This window comes from Drosophila serrata, unplaced genomic scaffold (assembly GCF_035046125.1).
Source record: "Drosophila serrata isolate PLE 108 unplaced genomic scaffold, ASM3504612v1 contig_57, whole genome shotgun sequence".
In the NCBI taxonomy this organism is placed as follows: domain Eukaryota; kingdom Metazoa; phylum Arthropoda; class Insecta; order Diptera; family Drosophilidae; genus Drosophila; species Drosophila serrata.
Genome location: NW_028256955.1, coordinates 26021 through 33238, shown reverse-complemented (window position 1 = coordinate 33238; position 7218 = coordinate 26021). Strand labels below are relative to the sequence as shown.

The following is a 7218-nucleotide window of genomic DNA, read 5'->3' as shown; positions in this document are numbered from 1 at the left end:
AGAAACTAATGGACCCAGCAGAGAAGGGAGGAGATACTGCGGTATGTAAAAGGGAAATAGATTGAGGTTAATTCTAAGTTTGTACTACTCCTCAACAGAATAAAACACTTTCGAGTAAGCTCATTACCACACTTCAAGTCCGAGTGTTGGATACGCTACAGGATCTGGTATTTCTCGTTTCGGTGGAGCAAAGGTGTTAGATAGCAACTCCCGGGATTTGGATCGGCGTCAACCATCATTAATACGTTCTCATTGGATTGTCTTCAGCATATTTTGAACCAAGTATTGCTGAAATATGTCACACTTGTCCAATAGCTAGTGGAAGAATCATTAGGATTGGTGGCATCAGACGAGTGACTGGCCATTTAAAAATATCAGATGCAGTTTAACTTCAACTACTCGGACATGAAAATTTCTTACTAGCCTTTCAATAAGCCAGCTCATCAACGGAAAGGTGTCTTTGGGTCGCAGTAGTCACCATCAGAGTTGAAATTTTGTGCAGTAGTTTATAAGGCTTCTTACCATGGTTTTGTCATTAAGAATCTCATATAGCTGTTTGTTTTCTTTATTTCTCTCTCGTCAAAGAATTTTTACAATTGGATCATTGGAAGGAAGAAGAATCTGATGTTCTGCGTTAAAAGAAAGCTTAGATTCTTCAATCTACCTCTGACTCGGATAAGTCCATCATTTTCATAGTCATAGGTAGTGTGACGGTCTGTCGTCGTTTGGGTAGTCAGTCAGAATCTGTGGAGAAAGAAGGGATCGGGAGTCCAATGGCTTGCAGAAGTCGACCCCGGAAGTCAGCGGCCGGCGAAGTTAGGGCCGGACCCGCAAGTGCTCTCCAAATAAGTGGTTATTACTAGTCTCGAGTGGTTATCACTAGTCACGAGAGAAGTTGTTGCTGTGGGACCCTAAAGTCATAGACGATAGGCGAAGATCGGTGAACCGAGGCTTCGCTGAAATCAGAGCTTAAACTGGTTTTTTACAAATGTAACTTCTGTTTTTGTCTCGTGCGAATGCAGTACATTTTAGTGAATATCTTGAAAACAAACAAGGGTTCAAAATCGACCTTAGCACCTATTATAGTGCTAACCAAGAGCTATACGTTTCAATTTTTATAAAATTAAAATAAAGTCTTGGCACATGTGTTTTTTTAGTTTGAATGCGTACGAATGTCGCTTTCGACACCAGAGAATTGCCCATATTTAATATTGGGGCAACACGTTGCGGTCTGAGATGACGTCAGCACAGGGATGTTTCACTAGCGAGGGGGTCGCCACAAGTGTTGTGCCGGAGATTGTCTCGGGCTTCTTCCTTTTTACTAGGAATTATTGAGAAGAACTTTCTCTGTTACTAACGCCCCTAAAGGAGCGTTGTCCAATTTATGGTAATAATGCGAGGATACTGCAAAGCCGGATATTCGTTTCATGAGCGACTGCTCTTTATTTAATATAAAATCGAACTGCACTTAGATGCAATTTGTGCATGGTCAGCGAGATGTCACGGTCATCCGGTCACACATTTTACTTTTTGTTAACTTAGGTTATGTATAAATTTTAAATTTATATATAAAAACATAAGAATGGAATGAATAAAATATAAAGTTGCCCTGCCTAGACTATGTTAGGAATCCTGCTAGGAATTTGTTATGAATTTCAATACGAATTCCCCCCTGAAACAGAAGGGAATTTCGAACAGGATTCTGAACGGAATTTCTAGGAATTTCAGGCGGAGTCAGGCAGTAATCGTAGGGGAATTTAGAGTAGAATCAGATAGGAAAGAAAACGTGTAGAAAATACCTGGAACCCCCGGCCCCTTATTAATATTTAACGCAATTTATATTTAATTTATTTATTTAATTATTTATTTATAAAACTTTATAATTTGTTCAATGATTACCTCAATGTTTCTTATCACAACTGCTTGCATTTTCACGTTTAGGGGAATGTTACGGGTCTTTACGTCCAGCTGTTGCCCCGTCAATCTATAATTAAAATACATACGTACACTCAACCGCATATCTCTGCGTACACCCCAAAAAAAATTTCAAATACAAACTTTAAACACAAACTGTTCAGTTAATCATTAACATTTTAGACAATTTTTTTTTTTTGCTAGCATACTCTTTATTATATTGTCTTCAATGACGTATTTTTTTTAGAATTATGAAACAATGCTTTATATTTTATTTTTAATTTTAAACTTAACACTGTAAAAAAATGACCCCGCAAAAGTTAGAATCAAATGGACAATATTTTCCATACATACCAATTAAACAGAAAACAAATTCTGGAAATATAATGACTTTTCCGTTCACACCGTTTATGTTGAAAAATCGTCCAGGTTCAAAAGCAACTCTGCAAATGAATTTATTATTTTAATACAAATAAGTCACTTACCTTTTAACAATATTTAATAAATTACAATGCAAAACACTTGTGAATACTTTATCTGTTATTGGAGCTGCGAAAATATCGATTTCAATTATGAGACTATCGATTCTATTTTTTCGGTAAATAATTTTTTTTTCATCTCACTTTAATTTCGGTACCGCTGCTCCGAATCCCTTCAAAAACAATAACGAATATGAAGTCAAAACATCGGCAGTAGGCTTTTTTGTTTCGGAGTTCTCTTACCGAAACCCATGAGATTTGTTTTTGTTTTTTTGAACATGACACCAGGAATCGGACAGGAAAGGTATTTTGGTACTGAAGGGTTATTTGTAAAATGTTTATTTAATTGGAATTAACTTTTTAGGCGCTGTTCACGTCAGGAGGCCCTTCGCGGCGGCCGCTGCGCTACCACTGTCCACCGAGCTTCCAAAAGCTTGGCCGCCCTTGCACACCCGCAGGTCGGCCGCATGTCAGCACTGCTCATCGTGCTCCCGCTATCCTCTCTTCGATATTCGCGACTGACCGCTCCCGAGCTTCGCTCGTTGCTAAGCGAGCTGAAGGAGGGCTAGTTAGCGCTCCACTTCTCGAGCCCGCACTCGTACTGTTAAGCTTAGCTTATCGGTCGGGAGCGCGGCCCTTGTGTTTAAGCTAGTTGGTACTATGCATGCAGCAAAATGAAGCTGACGCACTGAAGAGAGCCCCACGACGCCCCCGACATTTTATTTTTCAACCTCTACGGGTTACATTTTTTTCGGGACCTTTAGCGGCAGCATCGCCCCCCCCCCCTACACAGGCGCTTTTCACAAGTGTGTATTTTCTATCTATTGAGTTTAGAAAATGGAAATGGTGTACAGGAAATTAACATGCAAAAACAAATTGAAGTTAAAGAATATTATATTACGTTATTGTAAGAATAAAATAATTCATGTTTGAATAATATGTTTATGTTAGTTTACAATTGTTTCTATGCTGTATGACATAGTATGTCGATTTTGTCATCATGCCTTCGTCAACTTTAAGATTTTTGCTTCTCAATGGGAATAGCATTGGATATTAAAATTATCGTTATGGTGTTGAGTTTCAGACTCAAAAAATTGCATATGTCATGTAATTCAAACTCTCGTGCAAAGAATTGTCTTTCATGTTGGCCTCTATTTTTAAACGGATTTATTTAGCTCACCCAGTTTGTTTTCTTTATTCTTGGGTCAAATTTAGTAATTCAAATTTCACCCTCTTCTTGTCAACCGATTAATCTGAAATTTTGTATACACTTTGGATACACTTTGCTGATCATTAGCATCAGAGAACTGCAACGATCAACATTTTTACAATCATACCCGATCATTGACTCGGATTTTTTGTGACGCAAAACTTTGCAACAACAAAATTGTATGATCGTAAGGGAGCATATTCGAAGCGAATATTCAGTTCCGATCACTCTTGCCCGGTTGCGGAATGATTGCTTTTAATCAAACGTTTTGTGTGAATTGCAAAGAATGATAGAGACTGCTCCTTGCATTCAGGCCGATCACAATCATTCATTTTGGTCAAACCGGGTTTGTTGTGTTCCTTAGTGTTCTGAGCATACTATTTGATGAATTTTAGTTTTTAGGATATAAAATGACAAATAAATGAAGTTAATCTGTTTCAGGTAATTCTATTCATCGCAACTTCTTTTCTGCGCACATATAATTATGTACATATTTTCGGTCTGATTGCATCATTCACAATCAAATCAAATCAAACATGAGCGAACCCCGAGCTGTTATGAATCGTTGGGCTCGATCCTTCTTTTCCTGCACGATCAGTTCCGATCATCATACCGATACCAACCAATTAGCTTGAATCAGCCAGCAGAACAAATTAAGTCAACTGAACGAACTTGTTTGTATTGTGCCCGAAGCTTGATTGAAAATGTTGTAACGAACCGCTATGTTAAGTTTTGATCGGTTTGATTGTTGCTGATCAAACCCGACTGATCATACTTAATGCAGTTCTCTGATTAGCATTATAAATTCAAGAAAGCCGCCGCTACGAAATGGCGGATAACTTAGGTTTTATCAATCCCATCAACATGGGTATCAAATGAAAGGTCTCAACAAGTAGAATACAATTACAACAGAATGCGAAATAAAAACTAAAAACTAGAAAATAAAAATAGGTAAACCACTTTTTAACTTAAACATAAAACATGTTAAGCATACATTGCAATGTTAAAGATGAATGTACTGAAAACCAAAAAATAATAAAATAGATACAGTCGTGGGAATTATAAACATATGCATAGACTAGACTTAAATTAAAACCGGGGGGCACGTCAATTGTCTACAATCGTTGATTAAAATGATTGTTTTGTAATGTTACACTATAATTCGGCAGATGTTCAACCGACAACGATGGACGTGTGATAAGTAGGGCTAGACTGTGGAAACAAGCTAGCAAGCTCGATTATAAGCGAGTTTTAGGGTATCATAGTGGTGAGCGAGTAGTACTTTTATCATATGTTTTGTCGATTAAAGACAAAGTACGAGCAGTGAAACGATTCCTCGCCAGCCAGCAGTGTGAATGTCCAACGATAAACTAATTAAAACATCTCTTTTATTTACATGGAATGTATAACTATTGGAATTTCCATGAGCAAAATAATAGTAAGTAATTTCCTCACCGTTTGCGGGCCAACTGCCTTACGACGAATTAAACGATTCTTCTATCGCACATTAACTCGATAATTTTTAGACAATTGACGTGCCCCACGGTTTTATTTTAGTCTAGTCTATGCATATATTTATAATTCCCACGACTGTATATACTTTATTATTTTTTGGTTTTCAGTACATTTATCTAAAACATTGCAATGTATGTATGTAATTTAACATAAAACCGTTAAAAACTTAAAAAGTTTTTTACTCATTTTTATTTTGCCTGATTAATTTATAATTACGTAGTCAATGCCTGCCATTTGTTCACAATGTTAAATTCTTTAAAACTTGATTGTGCTTATGTGTTTGATAGCAGTAAAGTATTTTGTAAGTTTTTTAGACAGTCGTCAATAAGGCGTTCATTTCAAATAATATATATTAAGTTACATACATATAAGAGCCTACAAACTAATAGATCACAATTTCAAAAAAAATTTTTTTAACGGGATTTGAAAACAAATTATAAAAAAGAAAGCAATAAATAATTATGTCAAAGCTACGTACCCTTTTTTATACCCTTGCAGGGTATTATAATTTCAGTCAGAAGTTTGCAACGCAGTGAAGGAGGCACCTCCGACTATATAAAGTATATATATTCTTGATCAGGATCAACAGCCGAGTCGATCTAGCCATGTCCGTCTGTCCGTCTGTCCTTCTGTCCGTCTGTCCGTCTGTCCGTTTCTACGCAAACTGGTCTCTCAGTTTTGAAGCTATCTGAATGAAACTTTGTAGTTAGCCTTCTATATACTCTCACTCGTATATATGTCGGAACGGGCCGGATCGGACGACTATATCATATAGCTGCCATAGGAATGATCGTAAAATTTTTACAAAAAAATTTTTAACTTTTTCAGTTTTCAATAGAATTGGATCAAATTTAATCAAATTTACTATACTCTACAATTTTGTGTAAAATGTTATGAAAATCGGACTAATATATCATATAGCTCCCATAGGAGCGATCGAGAAATTAATACAATTAAATTTATAACTTTTTTAGTTTTTAGCTGATTTTTATCAAATGTAAGGTATAGCTATTTTATATTAGTCTTAAATTTTGTGTCAAATTTTATGAAAATCGGACGACTATATCTTATAGGTGCCATACAAACGATCGTTTAATGTAGAGGAAAAATGCAAATCTGTGTATGTAAAACTGCAAATGTAATATGTATAGGTGAATGAAATGAAAGCAGCTATTACTTCATTGTTTTTTAACACAAATATATATAATTTATATTGTATGGATTCCTATTCATAGAAGTTCTATCTGCAAGGGTATATAAACTTCGGCGTGCCGAAGTTAGCTTTCTTTCTTGTTTTATTTTTTTTTAATTAATTATATTTATTTTCGCCGGAATCGTTCAGCCATTTGAACTTTTCCAGATGTTAAGGATATGGGAAGGAAATATGGTACATATAGGATATGGGCCTGGATTACTACGTACCTATTCGGATAGAGCTTCGCATATTTTGTTTGCCATAAAGAAGCAAAGGATCCTCCCAGTTTTTTTATGTACCCATGTAGAATACAGTCAGATTCCTTTTCGTCTGTATCAAATTGATGCTTCTGCTTTGATTTTCGTTTTTGTTCAATTCTATCAGTCTCGACATTGACTGTTTCAAATACTGTTTCAGAAACTTCCTGTTGCCACCTATTAAAAATAGAAACAATTTTATTTATAAAAATAAATTTTAAGCAATTTCAAATGTAAAAGATATTTTTCACGTGTTTTGTTGTTGACCAGCAAATAAGTCAGCTGTTTGAGTAGTAATAAACGTTGAGAAAACAATAGCAAAAATTAAGTGAAAACTGCAGAAGCTAAAAACGAAATCGAACGACTTCGCCCAAATCGAAATCGAATAAAAAGTGAAATCCATAACAGACCTGATAGTTCTGCTTCTACCAATGTATTTACAGATTTGATTTAAATTTGTAAGGCGAAGGTTAAATACATTTTGTAACGAGGGTTATAGTTTGAAACCTCGTCGTTACATCTGATTTTCCAGCTTATAATCTAAACACTTCCATTTTTTTTTTTAATTTCAGGGCTACAACATTCAGACAAAAATCAGGAGCATGGTGTTCAAGTGTGGTGTTCATGTATGTTCAAGTATATATATGA

General features: G+C 35.7%; 1 long non-coding RNA gene across 1 annotated transcript; it reads right to left on the bottom strand.

Moving 5' to 3' along the window:
• Positions 1–1835: 1835 nt before the first annotated feature.
• LOC147644944 (uncharacterized) lies at positions 1836–6746 on the bottom strand. The gene is made up of 3 exons (XR_015272595.1): positions 6541–6746; positions 2269–2357; positions 1836–1984 (listed from the first exon to the last, which is right to left on the bottom strand). It is a non-coding gene; the product is annotated as an uncharacterized LOC147644944 (long non-coding RNA).
• Positions 6747–7218: the final 472 nt, after the last annotated feature.